Below are 24,325 nucleotides of genomic sequence, written 5' to 3' on the forward strand. Positions count from 1 at the left end.
GGGGTGGGAGGTTTAGGAGGGATTTGGGGAAAAACGTTTTTACCCAAAGGGTGGTGACGGTCTGGAATGCACTGCCTGGGAGGGTGGGGGAGGCGGGATGCCTCACATCCTTTAAAAAGTACCTGGATGAATACTTGGCACGCCATAACATTCAAGGCTATGGGACAAGTGCTGGCAAGTGGGATTAGGTGGGCAGGTCAGGGCCTTTCATGCGCCAGTGCGGACTCGATGGGCCAAAGGGCCTCTTCTGCACTGTAGTATTCTATGATTCTGTAATTCTGTGAAGAGAGGGATAGCTGGTTTATGGAGGGCATACACAGAGCTTTGAGGCAAATCAGCTGGGGGCATGGGTGCCAATAATGGCACAACAAGGCAGCAGGCCATAGAGTCACCTTGGGTTCCTTCACAAAGGAACCATCCCATGTATTCTGACCCAATCGTGTACACTGTTCCCTTCACTGCTGATTAATTACATCCAAAGCTGAAACCCAGGTGTCTTTGTTAAAAAAAATAGAAATGATTCTCACTCTCGCTGCCTTGACTGATGAAGAAGGTTTGAATCCAGTCACATGCTGGATTCCAGGAACCCCAAAAGACAATCCAGCAGACTTATTGCAACATTATGTGCAGCAGATGGATTCTCAAGTGATTATAACCGCCAGCATTTGGAATACGTTCAAAATCCAGCAATTACTCTTATTGCTTATTTATATATGCTTCACAGATTTCATGATATGCTCATTATCCATTGAGGAAACGTTATGGGACAATATTCCTTTAAGAGTTTGTGCTTACAGGATACAGTCTCTCAATATTAACTCCCCAACTGGGGGCAAAGGCAGCTTGGGAGATAAAATGTAGCAGATAAAGTATTTATGGGCCAGGATTTTATGCTGGAGCTTGGTGTTCATAAAAACATAGAAGATAGGAGCAAAAGGAGGCCATTTGGCCCTTCGATCCTGCTCCGCCATTCATTACGATCATGGCTGATCGTCCAACTCAATAGCCTAATCCTTCTTTCTCCCCATAACCTTTGATCCCATTCGCCCCAAGTGCTATATCCAGCCACCTCTTGAATACATTCAATGTTTTGGCATCAATTGCTTCCTGTGGTAATGAATTCCACAGGCTCACCACTCTTTGGGTGAAGAAATGTCTCCTCATCTCTGTCCTAAATGGTCTACCCCAAATCCTCAGTCTGTGACCCCTGGTTCTGGACTCCTCCACCATCGGGAACATCCTTCCTGCATCCACCCTGTCTAGTCCTGTTAGAATTTTATAAGTCTCTATGAGATTCCCCCCTCATTCATCTGAACTCCAGCGAGAACAATCCTAATCTAGTCAATCTTTCCTCATACATCAGTCCCGCTATCCCCAGAATCAGCCTGGTAAACCTTCGCTGCACTCCCTCGAGAGCAAGAACATCTTCCTCAGAAATGCAGTTCCTACATAAAGGGGGCTATTGAGTAGTTAATTGTCTTGAGTCATGCCCCCACCCCGATCTATGGGAGGTTCCCATCTCCAAGAGCTGATGGGTAATTGAATGGCTAGCAGCTCTTGGGGCCCAACAGCGCCACCAGGAGCGATGGACATTCCTTGGACTGCATCCAGTCTCCAATGGCAATTATCGATGGAGTCGGAAACGCAGGTTATGTGAAGGTGGGTGTCACCGGGTCCACGCTGGCAGACCTGGCACGCTGGGGCGGCACAGTGGCACAGTGGTCAGCACTGCTGCCTCACAGCGCCAGGGACCCAGGTCCGATTCCCGGCTTGGGTCACTATCTGTGTGGAGTTTGCACATTCTCCCCGTGTCTGCGTGGGTTTCCTCCGGGTGCTCTGGTTTCCTCCCACAGTCCAAAGATGTGTGGGTTAGGTGGGTTGGCCATGCTAAATTACCAAGTGTCCTTAGTGTCAGGGGGACTAGCTAGGATAAATGCATGGGGTTATCGGGATAGGGCCTGGGTGGGATTGTGGTCAGTGCAGACTCAATGGGCCGAATGGCCTCCTTCTGCACTGCAGGATTCTATGATTCTATGACACTGGTGAGGAACAAGGTATGTCGGTCGGGGTGAACAGGGATGGGGTGGGCGGTGGTGGGGGGAAGGGAAATGGGGGAGTGGGAATCTTCAATGGGCACAGGGAGTCCCTAAGGGAGGCTGCACACTTGGCATGTGGGGGAGAGCGAGTCAAGGAAACTGTGGGGGGAATTTTCATGTCCCGCCTATCATGGGAATCGATTTTCCGGTTTTGGGGCAAGCATGGCTGGAAAATCCTGTCCTATTTCTTTCTATCTTCACCCTGCGTTTGAGAATATTTTCACAGGCCAAGATTATTTATGACCCATTTCAGAGACATGGGGTGGAATTTTCCGGTTGTACCCGCCCTAAAACTGGAAAATCCTGCCCGAGGCCAATTAACCTTTGCATGGTCTTGCCCCTCCTCCACTCGCTACGATTCCCATGGCGGTCGGGATGGGAAAATTCAGCCCATGGCCCATGGCTAAGTGGTATTATCGCTGGACTATTAATCCAGAAACTCAGCTAATGTTCTGCGGACCTGGGTTCAAATCCCACCACGGCAGGATTTGGATTCAATTAAAAAAATCTCGAATTAGGAATCTACTGATGACCATGAAACCATTGTCAATTGTTGGAAAAGCCCATCTGGTTCATTAATGTCCTTTAGGGAAGGAAATCTGCCGTCCTTACCTGGTCTGGCCTCCATGTGACTCCAGAGCCACAGCAATGTGGTTGACTCTCAACTGCCTTCGGGCAATTAGGGATGGGCAATAAATGCTGGCCAGCCAGCGACGCCCATGTCCCACAAATGAATAAAAAAAATAAAAGCTGCTTATGACTGTCGCATTGACATCGCTAGGCTGTCAGGTAGTATCTCCAGGAGCTTAATCTGAAATGAACAACATGCCAAAATAAACTGAAGTCACTTCACTTCCCATAGCTTATGTTGTCTGTAAACCCGTATGACTTGACCTTACTCAGTGCACCATGAGACACAACAAACAAATCCTGAAGTAATTTACGACAGTTTGTTAGCTGAACAGTTGAAATACTTCTCAGGTTTATGGGAGTTAGGTCACAGATCAGCCATGATCTCACTGAATGGCAGAGCAGGCTTAGAGGGGCTGAATGGCCTCTCCTGTTCTTAATTTCTGATGTTCTCATGACAAGAGTTTTGTGCCTACGTAGCCTGACGGTCACCTATGTTACAACTGTGTGCTCCTGGAGCATTTTTACAGAGAAACATAGAAGATAGGGACAGAAGGAGGCCATTTGGCTCTTCGAACCTGCTCTGCCATTCATCACGATCATGGCTGATTGTCCAACTCAATGGCCTAATCCTGCTTTCTCCCCTTAACCTTTGATCCCATTCGCCCCAAGTGCTATATCTAGACGCTTCTTGAATACATTCAATGTTTTGACATCAACTACTTCCCGTGGTAATTAATTCCACAGGCTCCCCACTCTTTGGGTGAAGAAATGTCTCCTCATCTCCGTCCTAAATGGTCTACCCTGAATCCTCAGATTGGTGACCCCTGGTTCTGGACTCCCCCACCATCGGGAACATCCTCCCTGTATCTACCCTGTCTAGTCCTGTCAGAGTTTTATAAGTCTCTATGAGATCCCCCCTCATTTGTCTGAACTCCAGTGAGAATAATCTCTCCTCATACGTCAGGCCCCGCAAAGCAGTGCGGTGGTATTTTCATGCAATAAGTAAAAGACCATTTCTCAAGGATCAATTTTATGTTGACGGGTGATGCAGGAGAAGCTTTTTGGTTGTTCCTGCGTTTTACAACAAGTAACATTCGAAAATGACTATGAAGAAATACTGTCCAATCTTAACTAAATTTCCTGTTGCTATAATCCTGAACCTTTATCTGGTGTAAATCCATCAGACTTCCAAAGACAAGATTGCATGCATGATATTTGCTGATAAGCATTGTTGGCTAGGCCAGCATTTAGCACCCATTCCTAATTGCCGTTGAGAAGGTGATGGTGAGCTGCCTTCTTGAAACACTGCAGTCAATGTGGTGTAGGTACACCCACTGTGCTGCTAGGGATAGAGCTCCAGGATTTTGACCCAGTGACAATGAAGGAATGGTGATATATTTCCAAGTCAGGGTGGTGAGTGGCTTAGAGGGGAACTTGCAGAAGTTCCCATGTGCCTACTGCCCTTGTCTTTCTATGTCGCGGGTTTGGGATGTGCTGTCGAAAGAGCTTTCATGAGTCCCTGCGGTGCATCTTGTAGGTGGTACTCACTGTTGCCACTGTGTGTTGGTAGTGGAGGCAGTGAATGTTGAAAGTAGTGAATAGGGTGGCGATCAAATGGGCTACTTTGTCCTGGATGGTGTGGAGCTTCTTGAGTGTTGTTGGAGCCTCACTAATCCAGACAAGTGGAGAGTATTCCATCACACTCCTGCCTTGTAGATGGTGATGATGTGGAGATGCCGGCGTTGGACTGGGGTAAACACAGTAAGAAGTCTAACAACACCAGGTTAAAGTCCAACAGGTTTATTTGGTAGCAAAAGCCACTAGCTTTCGGAACAGGCTGTCCCTTCGTCAGGTGGGTGGGAGTTCTGATTACAAACAAAGCCCTGTTGTGCCCTGTTTGTAATCAGAACTCCCACCCACCTGACGAAGGGACAGCCTGTTCTGAAAGCTAGTGGCTTTAGCTACCAAATAAACCCGTTGGACTTTAACCTGGTGTTGTTAGACTTCTTATTGTAGATGGTGGAAAGGCTTCAGGGAATCAGCAGGTGAGTTGCGCTCCACAGAATTCCCAGCATCTGACCTCAGAGAATCCCTACAGTACAGAAGGAGGCCATTCGGCCATCAAGTCCGTACCGACCACAATCCCACCCTGGCCCAAATACCCGTAACCTCATGTATTTACCCTTCTAATACCCTTGACACTAAGGGGCAATTTAGCATGGCCAACCAGCCTAACCCGCACATCTTCGGATTATGGAAGGAAACCGGAGTACCCGGACGAAACCCATGCAGACACGGGGAGAATGTGCAAACACCACACAGACAGTCACCCAAGACTGGAATCGAACCTGGGTCCCTGGCGCCGTGAGGCAGCAGTGCTAACCACTGTGCTGCCGTACAACCCGCTCTTGTTGCCACAGTATTTTATATGGCTGGTCCAGTTCTGTTTCTAACAAGCGGAGGACGCTGGCAAGAATTCACCGCCTGATAAATATTTGAAAATGAAAAATTTTAAATGAGATTGGGAAAAGCTCCAGGGTTTTGGGGTTAAGTGCACAGCTGTCTCAGGGAGCAGTGTAAGGATGGCAAACAGGAAATCCTCCTTCTCTGGTGTAAAATGTTGATGATTACTGAGTTCCGTTTGCCTAGATATTAAGCAAAGAAGGACATTGCTTCACTATGGAGCTCACAGAATGGCCATTGACATTGAACCTGAGCAACAAATCGAACATAAAAAAGCCCCCAAGAATGTAATAGTGCTCAAAGACTCTATTCATTTCAAGCTCATTCCTCCTGAATTCCCGGCTTTCTGTGAATTGGAGGATAATTCCGTCATATTATTAACTTTTTGCATCTGCCCTTGACAGTATCAGAGAAACTTGCCAAATGGGAACTCATGGTGATCTGGCACTTCCCCAGGCCTCCTCCTTTTGCTATATTTGCTGCCTGCTTAATGTAATATTGCTTGGAAAGCCTCAGAACAGGCAAATAGGGTCGCTCTGTGGTGGTGGATTGGCGGTGTGAGGGGAGTTGCTAAAATGGCTTCGATCCATGACACCCCAGCTCCCCGGTTGTATCCCCAGGGCCGTCCAAACCTCCTGGATGCGAGTGGCCAGATGGATCAACTTTACAGCAGACAAATTACTGAGGCTGTTAATTAGCAAATTCATCGCAACTTTTCCTGCAATTGGAGAATTTGCAAGGGAACTGTGGGTTGTATCTTTTTTTATTCATTCACAGGATGTGGACATTGCTGGCTAGGCCAACGTTTATTGCCCATCCCTAATTACCCCTTGGTGGTGAGCTGCCTTCTTGAACTGCCGAAGTCCATGTGGTGTGCGTGCGCCCACACTGCCTTTTAGGGAGGGAGTTCCAGGATCTTCACCCAGTGACAGTGAAGGAACAGCGATATAGTTCCAATTCAGGATGGTGAGTGGCTTGGAGGGGAGCTTGCAAGTTGTGATGTTCCCATGCGGCTACTGCCTTTGTCCTTCTAGATGGTGGAGATTGTGGGTTTTGAAGGGGTCGTCAGCGAGTTGCTATGGTGCACCTTGTAGATGGTACACGCGGCTGCCACTGTGCATTAGTGGTGGCGGAGGGAGTGAATGTTTAAATTGGTGGACAGGGTACCAAAGAAGCAAAGCTGCTTTGTCCTGGATGGTGTCGAGCTTCTTGAGTGTTGTTGTTGGAGCTGCACCCTTCCAGTAGATCATTACAGAGAGGTAAGAGGTGGAGAGGGTTGGAAAGGGAAGTCCAGGGCTTGGGGGTCTTCGCAGCTGAAGGCACAGCTGCCAATTGCGTAGCAGTTAAAATTGGGGATCCTTAAGATTCATAGATGTTTACAGCATGGCAACAGGCCTTTCAGCCCAACTTGCCCATGCCGCCCAGTTTTTACCATTATGCGAGTCCCAATTGCCCGCATTTGGCCCATATCCCTCTATATCCATCTTACCCATGTAACTGTCTAAATGCTTTTTAAAATTGTACCTGCCTCTACTACTACCTCTGGCAGCTTGTTCCAGACACTCACCACCCTCTGTGTGAAACAATTGCCCCTCTGGACCCTTTTATATCTCTCCCCTCTCACCTTAAACCTATGCCCTCTAGTTTTAGACTCCCCGACCATTGGGAAAAGATATGGACTATCTAGCTGATCTGTGCCCCTCATTATTTTATAGACCTCTACAAGATCACCCCTAAGCTTCCTATGCTCCAGGGAAAAGAATCCCAGTCTATCCAACCTCTCCTTATAACTCAAACCATCAAGTCCCGGTAGCATCTTAGTAAATCTTTTCTGCACTCTTTCTAGTTTAATAATATCCTTTCTATAATAGGATGACCAGAACTGTACTCAGTATTCCAAGTGTGGCCTTACCAATGTCTTGAACAACTTCAACAAGACGTCCCAACTCCTGTATTCAAGTCAGAGTTAGTGGAGTACAGATATCTTGGAGGTTGTGGGGTTGGGGCTGGAGAACTCATTATCTGCAGCACAATATATTAGTCTCAGAAGTGCTGCCGGTGTGCCCAGTCTGGGTTCAGCTGTAGCACTCTTGCCTCTGAAGCCGATGGCTCTGAGTTCAAATTCCACCCCAGACGTCAGCGCATGATTAAGACTGAGAAGGGATTGCTGCATTGTTGGAGATGCTGCTTTTCAGATGAGGTGTAGAGCCTCCATGTTTACCTCAATAAACCATTAAAGCACTCATGGGAATTAGAAAGAGTAGCCTCGAGTTTCAGACCAATATTTATTCCTCAATCAACACTCCAAAAATAGATTTAACCAGTGTGTGGGAACAGGCTGCTCTGGTTGCCTATGTAGGAATATTGACTGCAATTCCAAAACTGAGCGATCCTTCCGTTTCACATGTAGAAGCTTCTGGAAGCATTTATTCATGTTAATCTCTAGTTTACAGTCTTTGGGCAAAACTGTGGTAATTATTTCCTTCATAGTGAGCCAATCAATGAAAAGGACTGTGATTTGGCATCGGGAGCTAGTTACACACCACAAGTAGCAGTGGGAAGGAAGGCCAAAATTGCTGCAGAATTTGCGAAAGTTGATTGAGAAAGGCCAGTTTAACACGGCAGAAGCTGTTCGCCACTTCAGCCAAGAGTCTGAGAAAGAAGGCATACCCTCTCCTCCTGCTTCCACTTCACTTACTCTCACCCTAACAACACATCCTTCTCTTCCTTTCTCCTTTATGTACATTTATCTTCTATACTCTCCAGTGGAACTGTTCTTGGCCACAGCTACTTCATGTGGATACTCTGAAAATCCTCAATCTTCTCCATTACTTTTGGCTTCTCCAGGCTATGCATTTTGATTTGATTTGATTTGATTTACTATTGTCATGTGTATTGGGATACAGTGAAAAGTATTGTTTCTTGCCGACAAAGCATACAGTTCATCGAGTATATAGGGGAGATGGAAAGGAGAGGCTGCAGAATGTAGTGTTGCAGTCATAGCTAAGGTTTAGAGAAAGATCAACGTAATATGAGGTAGGTCCATTCAAAAGTCTGATGGCAGCAGGGAAGAAGGTGGCAGTACAGGTGGAGAGGGTGGTGAAGAAGGCATATGGCATGCTTGCCTTTATTGGACGGGGCATAGAATATAAAAGTTGGCATATGATGTTGCAGCTGTATAGAACGATGGTTAGGCTACATTTGGAATACTGCATCCAGTTCTGGTCGCCACACTACCAGAAGGACGTGGAGGCTTTGGAGAGAGTACAGAGAAGGTTTACCAGGATGTTGCCTGGTATGGAGGGTCTTAGCTATGAGGAGAGATTGGGTAAACTGGGGTTGTTCTCCCTGGAAAGACGGAGGATGAGGGGTGACCTAATAGAGGTGTATAAAATTATGAAGGGCATAGATAGAGTGAACAGTGGGAAGCTTTTTCCCAGGTCGGAGGTGACGAACACAAGGGGTCACGGGTTCAAGGTGAGGGGGGCAAAGTTCAACACAGATGTCAGGGGGACGTATTTTACACAGAGGGTGGTGGGGGCCTGGAATGCACTGCCAAGCAAGGTGATTGAGGCGGACACGCTGGGATCATTTAAGACTTATCTAGATAACCACATGAACAGACTGGGAATAGAGGGATACAAAAGAATGGTCTAGTGGGCACATGAGCGGCGCAGGCTTGGAGGGCCGAAGGGCCTGTTCCTGTGCTGCATTTTTCTTTGTTATTTGTTCTTTGTTCTTGAGTCGGTTCAAAGAATCATACAATCATACAGTGCAAAAGGAGGCCATTTGGCCCATCGAGCCTGCATCGACATAGATTCTCACGCAGGTCCCATCCCTGTAACCCCACATATTTACCCTCCTAGCCCCTCTAACACTAAGGGGAAATTTATCATGGCCAATCAGCCTAACCTGCACATCTTTGGAGCATGGGAGGCACCCGGAGGAAAACCCATGCAGACACGGGGAGAAAGTGCAAACTCCAGACAGACAGTGACCCGAGCCGGCATTGAATCCAGGTCGCAGGCGCTGTGAGACTGCAGAGCTAACCGCTGTGCCACCATGCTGGTTGGTATGTGACCTCAGACTTCTGTTTCTTTTTCACGATGGAAGAAGGTGGAAGAGAGAATGTCCAGGGTGCATGGGGTCCTTGATTATGCTGGCTGCTTTTTCGAGGCAGCTGCAAGTGTAAATGGAGTTAATGGATGGAAGGCTGGTTTGCGTGATGGACTGCTACATTCACAACCCTTTGTATTTTCTTGCAGTCTTGGTCAGAGCAGGGGCTTTACCAAGTAGTGATACATCTGGAAAGGATGCTTTCTCACACTCTACCTGTGAGGATGGCTGCGTGTCAGCCACTATCAGTGCCATGTCTGACTAGTGACAGGGAAGAACATGAGAGTGACTTGTAAGAGATTTGTCCCGTGTGAAAGAGCATCTCAGAGTTGCTGTATCTTTGGGAAGTTCGGAGCTCAGCTAATGACGGGATTTCCTTCACTGTGCTGCTATTTGGTGCAGACAAAGGAGGTTTCCATGGGAAGGGATAGACCTGACAAAATGAAAGCAAATTACTGCAGATGCTGAAATCTGAAACCAAAAGAAAAAATGCTGGAAAATCTCAGCAAGTCTGGCAGCATCGGTAAGGAGAGAAAAGAGCTGACGTTTCGAGTCCAGATGACCCTTTGTCACAGCTAAAAGGCATAAAAAGTGGAAGATATTTATACTCATCCTTCATTCCCTCCATCCCACCACCCCACCACCCCCCTCCCACCCCATCTCCCCCCTGCAGTGTAGGGGCGGCACGGTAGCACAGTGGTTAGCACTGCTGCTTCACAGCTCCAGGGACCTGGGTTTGATTCCCGGCTTGGGTCACTGTCTGTGTGGAGTTTGCGCATTCTCCTCGTGTCTGCGTGGGTTTCCTCCGGGTGCTCCGGTTTCCTCCCAAAGTCCAAAGATGTGCGGGTTAGGTTGATTGGCCATGCTAAAAATTGCCCTTAGTGTCCTGAGATGCGTAGGTTGGAGGGATTAGTGGGTAGATATGGGGGTAGGGCCTGGGTGGGATTGTGGTCGGTGCAGACTCGATGGGCCGAATGGCCTCTTTCTGTACTGTAGGGTTTCTATGATTTCTTCTATGAAATATCTCCCTATTTCTGTGGCTTTTAGCTTTGACAAAGGGTCATCAGGACTCGAATCGTCAGCTCTTTTCTGTCTTTACAGATGCTGTCAGACCTGCTGAGATTTTCCAGTGTTTTCTGTTTTTGTTATAGACCTGACAAACATTTCATTGAAAGAAAAGTGTAGGAAGTACTGGACATTTATTTCCTCATCTTTCTTTTGTTGAATTATTAAAAAGTTTTAATTGTTTCTATGCTGCAACATGTATCAAACTGCAATCCCTTGTTGTCTATTTGTAAAGATGAACCAACTCCCTCACTCCACAATAGGGTGCTGAGCTCAACAAACCAATTGAGCTCTGAAAGGTCGTGAAGGTTATTTGATCTTCACCTACGACTGTTTTTTTGAAGAAGGGCAACTTAGATGTTCATAGAATCCCTACAGTGCAAAAGGAGGCCATTCAGCCCTTCGAGCCTGCGCCGACAACAATCGCACCCAGGGCTTATCCCGGTAACCCTGCGTATTTACCCTGCCAATCCCCCTGACACTAAGGGGCAATTTAGCTTGGCCAATCAACCTAATCTGCACATCTTTGGAGTGTGGGAGGAAACAGGAGCACCCGGAGGAAACCCCACAGACACGGGGGAGAATGTGCAGAATCCACATAGAGTCACCCGAGGTTGGAATTTAACCGGAGTCTCTGGAGCACTGCGAACCACTGGGCCACCATGACACCCCCTTTTTATTAGATTCTTTGATCTTGGATTCTTCAACACAGAAAGAGTTTCCCAATCATGCGGGCTTTCATAAGACTGAAAAATGAATATCAGCTGAGGCATTGTTACTCCATTAAAGGCTATCTTTTTCTGTTTAATTTTCAACATGCAGTTATTATGAATTGAAAATCCAGAATCAAATAACTTTTTAAGTTGGGATTTGGAATGCGGAAATTGTGACCACCGGGTGATAAGGGATGAACTGGCTCCCCTCTATTCCCCATCCTTGGTTGGTCACAGCAACAGTTTAAGTTGCTACTCTTATGAGAATATCCAAATCAAAGTATATTTAACTACTTATGCAGTGGTCAATAAGGAACCAGTCAAACAAGATTTTCTTGAGTGAAAGAAAGAGCAAGCTTATTAACTATCAAAACTGAGTAAAATAATAAGAACCTGACGTCAAGCATTCGGCCTTCATGCAATCATTAGGACACACACACACATGCACACACACACACACTCTCACATACACAGATACACACAGATGCTCACACACACACACACACACAAATACACACACACACATGCACACACATATATACACACACACACAAATACACACACACACACATATACACACACAGACACACACACAAAATGGTAAAGAATATTTGGTTAAGTGCTCTTTGATTATCCCTATGGTGTAGATTTTAAACCTTGTAGCTGAATTAGATTATCCAGTTTCATAGATGCAGTCAGATGTAGAAGATTTTTCACTTGTTATGAAATCTCGATTCTCTGCTAGGTTTCTGGTCGAGTTGGCTTCTCTAACAGGGTGAAAAATGTATTTCAAAAGAGAGGGCAACCTTGTTTCCTCTGCTGAACACTTTCCTGATGCCTCCTGTGTCCCTTTCAATCGTTCTCTAATGTTTGGCAACTTTGTCTTGAAATACTTCACCCTTTGTGTATTTCCAAGAGATTTTAAATGGGTCTACCAACGGCAGCCATTGTTTCAACATCCAGTACTTTGCATTTTTGATGTCACTTCCTTAGACAGTTAGACATTTCGATGGATGTCTGTTTTATAGGAAATATCTCTCTCTTCACATTCCCCTGAGGGTGATTGGTTGGTTTCTCACCTTTAACTTGGAATGTGGCTTTGCACTGTTAAGTAGTTTGCTCCGTCTCAGTTCAAATGACAAAATTTCCAGTCAGCCGGAACTTTCTGGCCGTTCACACCAGTGGGATCCTCTGGCCCTGTTGACGGTACACACCCCCATGGGATTCCTGGCGGTGAGGGGTGCAGAGGATCTCATTGCCGGCCAAATGTTGGGATGCCTCCGCCGTGGCAAAACACAAAAAACAAAGAAAAGCACAACACAGGAACAGGCTCTTCGGCCCTCCAAGCCTGCACAGACCATGCTGCCCGTCTGAACTAAAATCTCCTACTCTTCCAGGGACCATATCCCTCTATTCCCATCCTATTCATGTATTTGTCAAGATGCCATGATGTGAAGTTGCCGGCGTTGGACTGGGATAGGCACAGTAAGTAGTCTCACAACACCAGGTTAAAGTCCAACAGGTTTATTTGGTAGCACGAGCTTTTGGAGCGTTGCCCCTTCATTAGGTGAGTGAAGAGTTCGGTTCACAAACAGGGCATATATAGACACAAACTCAATTACAAGATAATGATTGAAATGCGAGTCTCAACAGTTAATCAAGCCTTTACAGGTGCAGACAATGTGAGTGGAGAGAGGGTTAAGCACAGGTTAAAGAGATGTGAATTGTCTCCAGCAAGGACAGTTAGTGAGATTTTGCAAGCCCAGGCAAGTCGTGGAGGTTACAGATAGTGTGACATGAACCCAAGATCCCAGTTGAGGCCGCCCTCATGTGTGCGGAACTTGGCTATCAGTTTCTGCTCAGCGATTCTGCGTTGTCGTGTGTCGTTATTTTACAGAATCCTAAAGTTCAAGTTCAATACTAGACCTTGACTTAACTTTTGCGTGACTGGCAATAACCCAGGCAGATATTGGCCTTTATCCACGTGTTGGTCTCTGTGGTCCTCGGTGTAGTCTGGTCCTTCAGTCTGGTCTGATACTCTGGCTCTTGTCTTTCTTCCCTTGATGGTGTGATGGCTCTCCTCATGCTGGCAATTGCTGGTGGTGGTGTTCTGTTCCTGTCTCTTCCTCGTCCTCGTGGTCGTCTCGTTCGAAAGAGAGAGAGAGTTCCTTCCGTTATGCAGCACCTTTTATCCCTTATTGGTTTTGTGCCCTTTTGGGAGGTCTCTTGATTATTACCAATCGATCAGGCCTTGATCATCCTGATCGATAGATCCATACTGATCACTGGGTGTATATCCAGTGGCCATGCCTGTAGGTGCTGGAGGCATACAAGTTACATACCTCCCTCCCAGATAAGGGGTTCAGGCTTCCCTTCATCTGGTAAACAAGTGTGTTTGATCACAGAGTGGCCATTGTCTTTGTGATGGCCTATCTCCTGTGCATTCTGTAGTCTGGAGCTGCAGCCTGTCTATCTCTGCCGTTTAAAGCTGCAGCTTGTCTGTTTCTGTACTTGACCAACTATCCCAGTGTGCTTTGTAAATCACCATCTTAGGTGGCCCGACTGGCCACACTCATAACAATATTAACAAAATATTTTGTTGATATCTTGACCTGCTTTGAGTACAGTGGCTGTTGGCACGGTGCCAACTTGGAGGTTATTCATTGCAGTCCCTACACTGACTCCACCATCACCATACCACGTGCTCCTAACACGGTTCAGAAAGCCATTACAGTGATATTGTCATTGTGTGAGCTCCAAAGATAATGCTGCTGCCGTGGTAACTTACAGCTGCCTCCCTCAATGAGGGAAACACTGCTAAACAAACACTGGGAACAATCTATTCAGGCATTGACTGAAGCTACATTAAAAAAACTTCTCTGGAAGATGATACCACCAGCAATTAATCTTCATGCTGTCAACTAAGAATTCTGGTTCTCACCAGCTATTCACAACCACAGCATTTACCGATAGGGTTATCTCACCATGTTGTAAATATTGGATCATTTCCAAAGGACATTTTGACAATCATTTACCTTTTGTATGTTAACTTGGTGTTGAGAGTTTTAACCACAGGATTATTTCACTGTCTAACAACAAGAACATTTATTGCAAAAGCTGGTTCTACTTTTAAATCTTTTACTTTCAAACGTTTAGGCTTGTGAAATACTTGGGAGTACAGAAGAGGCATCCTGGCCTGATACACTGTCGGATAAGGTGGACAATTTGGCCGGACTAGCGGAAGGGTGGAGCTGGATTTCGCTCCCTGCCACTTGCCCATTTTCAGAGCAGGGAAGACGCAGGCAACATTTTTTTTGGAAGGAAACTCTGGTGGAAGCCATTCCCTGCGTGAACTCAGCTCTCTGATTCTCCTCGGGCTGTCACAACTCTCTCATAATCTTCCTGCCGAGTGACCTCTGACCTCTGGTCAAGACGTCAAAAGTGTGGGGAGCCAGTGGACAAGGTGTTGATTGGACATTCGGAAGCTAAATTCATTGCCAGCCTAACAGAAAGTGATCCTTTTCTTTTATTCAATCCCAGTTTGATGTGCGTTCTCTTAAGTTTGGTTTCGTGAATGTCAACCAGCAGGTAAAATGCAGAGGCCCATCAGCTCTCTGAGGCACACGTTCCATGTCTTAGGTCAATGAATGGAGGCCACAGCAGCCCTAATTAATAAATACACAAAGGAAGAAGTCTCACAACACCAGGTTAAGGTCCAACAGGTTTATTTGGAATCACAAGCTTTCGGAGCTTCATCAGGTGAGTCACTTGATGATGGAGCGGCGCTCCGAAAGCTCGTGATCCCAAATAAACCTGTTGGACTTTAACCTGGTGTTGTGAGACTTTTTACTGTGCCCACCCCAGTCCAACGCCGGCATCTCCACATCATAAATACACAAAGAGGATGGTTTAGCCGTTCATTATACCTTGTGTCAGAAAATATTATGCTATTATGCACTTGCCTGTTTTATTCTCCAACAGCATAATATAATGATAAACTAAATGGCAGGCTTGAGGGGATATTGTTTGGCTTTAGGAATTTGCATTTGCTTAATGAATAATAAAATAATGTCTAGTAGGGTGGTTCTGGTACATATTCCACAACATTAGCTCTCCAATTCCCTTGCTAAACCTCTGTGCCTCGCTTCTCTCTTTTAACATGCTCCATGAAACCCACATCTCTGAAATCATAGAAATCATAGAATCCCTACAGTGCAGAAGGAGGCCATTCGGCCCATCGAGTCTGCACCGACCACAATCCCACCCAGGCCCTACCCCCACATATTTACCCGCTAACCTACGCATCTCAGGACTCTAAGGGGCAATTTTTAACCTGGCCAATCAACCTAACCCGCACATCTTTGGACTGTGGGAGGAAACCGGAGCACCCGGAGGAAACCCACGCAGACACGAGGAGAATGTGCAAACTCCACACAGACAGTGACCCAAGCCGGGAATCGAACCCAGGTCCCTGGAGCTGTGAAGCAGCAGTGCTAATCACTGTGCTACCGTGCCACCAAACATTTTGCCATCTGCTCTAACCATTTCTTGATGTGGTTGGGTGTCAGATATAGCTTATTGACGCCCCGTGTTGCAGAGTGGACAGGAGCTCTGGATTCAAGCTTGGTGGTCAAGGAAGGTGCACTTCAGAGCTTGGTGGTCAAGGAAGCTGCATTGTAAATCCTTCCAAACGCAGGCCTGTAGCAGATGGTAAGAGTAGGAGCACATCCTGGTCATCCATATGTTTGGTAGAGTCTCCAATTTATTGCAAACAGACAGTGACCCAAGCTGGGAATTGAACCTGGGTCCCTGGTGCTGTTAGGCAGCAGTGCTAACCACTGTGCTACCTTGCCGGTTGATGTTCTGTAAAACCCACATCTCTGACCAAACTTTTTGTCATCTGCCCTAACCATGTACCTTTGAAGTGTAGTCACTGTTGTAATGTAGGAAACGCAGTACCCAATCTGCACACAGCAAGCTCCCACAAACAGCAAAGTGGTATCGACGAGATAATCCGTTCTTGTGATGTTGATTTGAAGGATAAATATTGGCCAGGATAGTTGGGGAGTGGGGGAGAAATTACCCTGTGCTCTTCTAAAATATTGCTACAGGATCTTTTCATCTTTATGAAGCGATTTAACAAATGATCTGAAAAAACCCCCACCTCAGATAGTGCAGCATTCCGTCAGTACTGCAACATCAAGGGGATGGAGTAGAAAGGGTCGAGAGCTTCAGGTTTTTAGGTGTCCAGATCACCAACAACCTGTCCTGGTCCCCCCATGCCGACACTATAGTTAAGAAAGCCCACCAATGCCTCTACTTTCTCAGAAGACTAAGGAAATTTGGCGTGTCCGCTACGACTCTCACCAACTTTTACAGATGCACCATAGAAAGCATTCTTTCTGGTTGTATCACAGCATGGTATGGCTCCTGCTCTGTCCAAGATTGCAAAGAACTACAAAGGTCGTGAATGTAGCCCAATTCATCACGCAAACCAGCCTCCCATCCATTGACTCTGTCTACACTTCCTACTGTCTTGGTAAAGAAGCCAACATAATTAAGGACCCCACGCACCCCGGACACACTCTCTTCCACCTTTTTCCGTCGGGAAAAAGATACGAAGGTCTGAGGTCATGTACCAACTGACTCAAGAACAGCTCCTTCCTTGCTGCCATCAGACTTTTGAATGGACTTACTTCACATTAAGTTGGTCTTTCTCTACACCCTAGCTTTGACTGTAACATTACATTCTGCACTCTCTCCCTTCCTTCTCTATGAATGGCATGCTTTGTATAGCATGCAAGAAACAATACTTTTCTGTGTATACTAATACATGTGACAATAATAAATCAAATCAAATCAAATGATCCCTACAGTGCAGAAGGAGGCCATTCGGCCCCTCGAGCCTGCACCAACAGCAATCCCATCCAGGCCCTATCCCTATAACCTCACGTTCTTACCCTAGCTAATCCCCCTGACACTAAGCGGCAATTCAGATGGACAATCCACCCAATCTGCACATCTTCGTTGTTGTGCTGAACCCCTGGAGTGGGACTTCGACCCAAAACTGCCACTCTCTGAGGCAAGAGTGCTACTAACTGGGCTACAGATGACGCACGCATCTGGTTCCCTGCAAAGTTGTAGCTGCTGTTGTTGAAAAGGCGTTGTCATGGATTACTACTCCTGTTAAATAGTGGCCAAATAAATGTTAAGCAAAGACATTAAAAACAGTGGTTACCACTGCTGCCTCACAGTGCCAGTGCCCAGGTTCAATTCTGGCCTCTGGTCACTGTCTGGGTGGAGTTTGCACGTTCTCTTCATGTCTGTGTGTGTTTCCTCCGGGTGCTCCGGTTTCCTCCCACAGTACACAAATGTGCGGGTTAGGTGGATTGGCCGTGTTAAATTGATCGTACCGTCAGGGGGATTAGCAGGGTAAATGTGTGGAGTTACAGGAATAGGGCCTGGGTAGGATTGTGGTCAGTGCACACTCGATGGGCTGAATGGCCTCCTTCTGTACTGCAGTGATTCTATGATTTGTTACTTGACGTTCAATCGCCTATTTTCCTTATGTTGTAAAGAAAACTGCTCTTTGAATTCCACTTATGCCTCGCATTCCAGTTGAATTTGAGAGAGGCGGGGTTGGGGGGTGGAGTGGGGGGGGGGGGGGCGGGTGGTGTTGGGGTGGGGGGGGGGGGGGATATCTGGTGATTGGCATGCAAAAATGATCACAAAAAGCCACAAGCAACCTCAAATAGGATTAGCTTCATCATGTCAAAGAAAAGTCAATCTTCAGAAATGTGATCTCCAGGAGGATAAAATTGCATTGCAGGTGTCGTTTTTTTGGAAAAAGATCCATTGCGAACCATAAAGCATACAGCACAGAGGTAGGCAATTCAGCCCACAATCCTGTGCTGGCCCTTTGAAAGCTCTCCACTTAATCCCACTCCCCTGCTGTTTATGTTTTATGTCTTGGAGACATGCAGAAGTGATTCACTTAGGTTATATGTGCGCAATAGGAGTTTTATACAATACTTTTAAAATGTCAGCTGTCATGCTTACATCTTCTTACCATTTATTTTTCTTCAGGAACCACGCTCAGGCTTAAATAATCACACAGTGAGAAGTCTTTAGTCAAAAAACTCAGCTGGTCAGAGGCTAGGATTACTGTGGCAAGTAACTCACCTCCTGACTCCCCACAGCCTGTCCACCATCTACAAGACACAAGTCAGGCATGTGATGGAATACTCCTCACTTGCCTGGATGGATGCAGCTCCAACAACACATAAGAAGCTCAAAACCATCCAGGACAAAGCAATCCGTTTGATTGGCACCACATTCACAAACATCCACTCCTTCCACCACCGACACTCAGTAGCAGCAGTGTGTACTATCTGCAAGATGCGCCGCAGATATTCAGTGCAGAGATCCACAACCCACAGCACATGGACTGCAACATTTCAAGAAGGCAGCTCACCACGACTTTCTCAAGGGTAATTAGGGATGGGGCAATAAATGCTGGACAGCCAGCGACACCCATGTCCCACGACTGAATATAAAAAAAATCAAACATTTAACAATTGAACATGACACTGCTCTTCCCCTGTATCCCTGAAAATTCTGTCCTTATGTGTGCACTTCCAGAGCCCACCTCCCCCGCCCCACCAGACCTGGATTGTTGACAATTATCAGTGTGCCCTGGTTATCAACTGTCCTGCCATTAGAAGCAGGGTGACTATCTATTTCTGTAACCTTCTTCAGCCCTACAGGCCTACGAGATCTCTGTATTCCTCCAATTCTGGGTTCCCATACATTCTTGATTTTAATAGCTCCATCATTGGTGGTTATGCTTTCAGCTGCTGAGGTCCGGAATACCTCCCCCCCCCCCGACTTCCCACCCGCCCCCTCTTTCTCTCTCTTCCTTTAAGATGCTCCTTAAAATCCAACTCTTTGACTAAGTTCTTGCACATCTGTCCTAGTATCTCCCTATATGTGAGATTGTTTGGCTTGAGAAAACTTCTGTGAACCACCTTGGGATGTTTTACTGCATTGAAGGTGCTTTATAAGTGAAAGTTGTTTTTTTAAATTCATTTGTGGGACATGTGCGTCACTGGCCAGCATTTATTGCCCATCCCTAGTTGCCCTTGCTTAGAGGGCAGTTGAGAATCAACCACATTGCTGTGGCTCTGGAGTCACATGTAGGCCAGACCAGGTAAGGACAGCAGATTTCCTTCCCTAAAGGACATTAGCGAACCGGATGGGTCTTTCTGACAATCGACAATGGTTTCATGGTCATCAGTAGATTTTTAATTCCAGGTTGTTGTTGGTTGCCATGGTTACACACAGGGGGATGGTTGCAAGGAGAGAAAACCTTTACTATGGCCCCTCACTCCATTTTTGTGGCCATCAATGCTGCTCTTCCAGGGCTGCTGCTGCAGCTGTCTTCTACCTGGCCAACCATGGGAATGATGGGAAGAGGGCATGATGGGAGTTTAATGAGGCAAGGAGGCCAAACCCTACCTGCTAAGTGACGCAGACATGTGACAGGGAGGCTGGAATGGGTAGGCAGCATTGAAGCTATATCAGCCCATTTTCCCACAGTTTCCATTTTTCCACTTTTTTTGTAGTGGGCAGGACAATGCAGGAAAATCCAACCCTCCTTCTCTTATCTGTGCTAACCATTAACGGAGTCCACCTCACGCAATTAGATTGCGTTCAAAAATAATTCTGACTTTCTTTTGATTAGAATTGGTGACAGCTGATAAAAATTTTGACACCACCAGCGGGGAGCTGAGCACGTGGTATGAAAACATTGAGGAGACAGCGCATGCATTTACTTTGCATTAGTGAATTAATGGATCATGGCTACTTGGAAAGTTAAATTAAATATGAATTACCTCAAGGCTTAAACTGGCGCTTGTGCCATATGAATGGCATCAGAAAGCTCCTTAAATAAATTATATTCTTAAATATTTGCATGCTTGTGTCTTTCTCTATCAGTCTTTTAATTGTCACTTGACAGCTTTACACAGCAAACTCTTAACCACAAACATGTATAGTCAGATATGAGCCTATATGATTGACTGGTTCACTAACTGACTTGGCCGTGGGCCTTGTTTACCACTTCAAATAGAAAAGCATTATTTCTGTCCTTAATAACACTGGCATCGAAAGTGATTCTGAGCCATCGCTCAGCCCAATCGTCGCGAAAGGGAAATTATGGAATTTTGCTTTTCTGATTTAATATACCATGCAATGGTCTGGCTTACAGAAATCAGGCTGAGCTGAATTCCACCAACACATAACTACTGATCAACCAAACCTATTTCTCATTAATGTCGTCTAACATAGAATCCTACAGTGCAGGAGGAGGCCATTTGGCCCACTGAGTCTGTACCCACCACAATCCCAGGCTCTATCCCCATAACCCCATGCATTTATCCTAGCTAGTCCCCCTGACACTAAGGGGCAATTTCACATGGCCAATCCACCCAACCCGCACATCTTTGGGCAAACAACAGAGAACAAGAAAAGTACATCACAGGAACAGGCCCTTTGGCCCTCCAAGTCTGCGCCAATCATGATGCCTACCTAAACTAAAACCGTAAGCACTTACGGAGTCCGTATCCTTCCATTCCCACCCTATTCATGTATTCATCTAGTTGCCCCTTAAATGCCGCTATCGTACCTGCTCCCACCACCTCCCTGGCCAGTGTTCCAGACATTCACCACCCTCTGTGTAAAAACACTTGCCTCACACATCTCCTCTAAACTTTTCCCCACGCACTTTAAACCTATGTCCCCTCGTACTTGACTTTTCTGCCCTAGGAAAGAGCATCTGAGACTATAGGAGAAAACCGGAGCAGTCGGAGGAAACCCTCGCAGACATGGGGAGAATGCGCATTCTCTGCACAGAAGTGTTTTTTATTTAATCATCAGGCAATCTATCTTTCAGCAACATTGCTCATACAACATAAAACTAAATTTCTCGCCTAACCTGTCCCTCAGCCAGTGATATATAACAATGTTCTCCAGTCATGGAACTTTACTCTTATTGATTGTCCCCAGTTTTAGTGCGTGACAAGGTATCACAGATGCAAGCGTTTATCAGAAGCCTGTCAGGTTTGATGAGAAAGAATGTTATATCTAAACACAATAGGCTCACAAAAGTCGGTCAGCTCAATGATGATTTAATAACCGGTGATTTATAGCTGAGATGTTTTGAGAACTACACAGCAGATTCTATTGTATTGTTTTCTTCAAAGGGGAGTCTTTCTTCCGTGCGAAATGTTTCAGAAGATTCGGACCTTATAACAGGAATGGCCCATTGTGAACATAATGGTTTGGGGGATTTATCTGAATGAAGTTTGGGAAGAGCAAAGCGAAGCGTCGTTCAAGAATTAGATTCACGCAAATGCTTGCTAAGTATTCTTAGAATGGTTCTAATATTTAAGGGCTGCACGGTGGCACAGTGGTTAACACTGCTGCCTCACAGCGCCAGGGATCCAGGTTCGATTCCCAGCTTGGGTCACTGTCTGTAGGGAATCTGCACATTCTCCCCGTGTCTGCGTGGGTTTCCTTCAGGTGTTCCGGTTTCCTCCCACAGTCCAAAGATGTGTGGGTTAGGTGGATTGAACATGCTAAATTGTCCCTGTAGTGTCAGGGTGCCTAGCTAGGGTAAATGCTAGGGTTATGGGGATAGGGCCTGGCTGGGATTGTGTTCGGTGCAGACCCGATGGGCCGAATGGCCTCCTTCTGCACTGTCGAGATTCTATGATTCTGTGAACCATTGGGAAAATAATGAATGAACAAAGGAGAATCAAAACCAGACACTTGTTGCATCACTGTGATGGTATCTTTTGCATGCCACTCTATGTAGTTTCTATTTGGACTGAATATCATTGTTTCTTGGTGGTTTTGCCTGTTACACAATCCATGTCAGCAAGAATGTTGATCTCATTGACTCATACAGTACACAAGGAAGACATTTGGCCCATTCTGCTGTTATGGTTCCTTGAAAGAGTGATCCAGTTGATCCCAATCTCCTGCTCTTGCTCTGAAGCCCTGCAAGTATTTCCTTCTCAAGTATACATCCAATTTCATTTGAATTTGATTGGTAAATATGCATTGACACACGACCCCCCCACCCCCAGTGTCAGCCAGTGCATTCCAGATCATATCAGCTTGCTGTATTTCCTCTCTGGTACTTTACCAGTAATCTTAAGTTTATATCTTCTGGTTTTTGGGTGTCATTCCAATGGGAGCAGTGGGTGGGATCTTACGACCTCGCTCGCCCCAAAACCGTAAATTCCTGCCCCAGGTCAATGGACTTTTCCATGCTCCGCTCCTTGGCCGCTCTGATTCCCGTGGCGGGCGGGGCAGTGGGTCTTTGTTCTGTTTCTTCTTATTTACACTATCTGATTTTACAGCTCCTCGGTCGCACGATGGTTCGCACTGATGCCTCACAGTGCTAGGGACCCGGGTTCGAATTCGGCCTCGGGTGACTGTCCGTGTGGAGTTTGCACGTTCGCTCTGTGTCTGCGTGGGTTTCCTCCGGGTGCTCCGATTTCCTCCCACAGTCCAAAGATTGGCCATGCTAAATTGACCATTAGTGTCAGGAAGGTTAGAAAGGTAAAGACATGGGGTTACAGAGAGATAGGGCCTGGGTGAGATTGTTGATAGGGCAGGCCAGATGGGACAAATGGCCTCTGTCTTCTTTGACTGAGCCAGTTTTGTATCCACCTTGCCAGCACAGCTCTGATCCCATGCAACTTCACCTTCTGCACCAGTTTTCCATGAGGAACCTTGTCAAAGGCCTTACTGAAGTCCAGGTAAACAACATCCACTGCCCTATCCTCATCAATCATCTTCGTCACTTCCTCGAAAAACTCGATCAAGTTAGTGAGACACGACCTCCCCTTCACAAAACCACGTTGCCTCTCGCTAATACATCCACTTATTTCCAAGTGGGAGCAAATCCTGTCTCGAAGAATCCTCTCCAATTATTTCCCTACCACTGATGTAAGGCTCACCAGCCTGTAATTAGCTGGATTATTCTTGCTACCCTTCTTAAACAAAGGAACAACATTGGCTATTCTCCAATCCTCTGGGACCTCCCCTGTAGTCATGATGTTGGACTTTAACCTGGTGTTGTTAAACTTCTTACTGTGACCTCCTCTGTAGCCAGTGAGGATACAAAGATTTCTCTCAAGGCCCCAGCAATTTCCTCCCTTGCTTCTCTCAATATTCTGGGGTATATCCCATCAGGCCCTGGGACCTGTCTACCTTAATATTTCTCAAGAACCCCAATATCTCCACCTTTTTGATCTCAACATGACTCAAACTATCTACACACCCTTCCCCAGTCTCATCATCCAAGTTCCTTCAATACTAAACACTTTTAAATCACCAAGACGGTAGCTACTGCACATCAGGAAAATGAGAAAATTGTGACGCGTAACTTTATTAAACATCATTTTCCGTGATTTAAAATCTGGTTACTCACAGGTAATGGGTTAGACACTCTGATTAAAATGTTTAATTTTTGTGATAAACGTGTTTCCAGCTGCACTATTACAGCCAGGCTAGCATTAAATATATCAAGGAATATAAATAAACCATTACAATGCAAAATGCTGCCCATTTGTACTGGTTTGTGGAATATTTTACTTCTGGTGATATGCAAATAAGATTGAGTGAATATTTGTGCAAAAATTTAAATTCAGAAAACGAGGCCAGTTTTGAGAACAATTTGTGCCCAAATTGCCAACCGCGCCCAGAGCAGAAGCTCTGTTCCATTAGCTTTGATTTGATTTATTATTGTCACATGTATTAGTATACACTGAAAAGTATTGTTTCTTGCACGCTTTACAGACAAAGCATACTGTACATAGAGAAGGAAAGGAGAGAGTGCGGAATGTAGTGTTACAGTTATAGCTAGGGCGTAGAGAAAGATCAACTTAATGTGAGGTAGATTCATTCAAGAGTCTGATGGCAGCAGGGAAGAAGCTGTTCTTGAGTCCTTTGGTATGTGACATCAGACTTTTGTATCTGGAGGTAACTGTGTGCCGGATCAGACTGGGTACAATAACAGATGACTGCTACGCTTTAAGTGTTCTCACGCCTATGGGCCAGGATTTTCAAAGCGTAGCAGGGTTGGGATCCAGCGTGATTGGCCTCTGAAAACCATGGTCTCGGAGGCCATATCTGAGATCTTGAAGCCTCTGGGATGGTTTTGAATCC

This window comes from Mustelus asterias, chromosome 7 (genome assembly GCF_964213995.1).
Source record: "Mustelus asterias chromosome 7, sMusAst1.hap1.1, whole genome shotgun sequence".
Classification (NCBI taxonomy): Eukaryota; Metazoa; Chordata; class Chondrichthyes; order Carcharhiniformes; family Triakidae; genus Mustelus; species Mustelus asterias.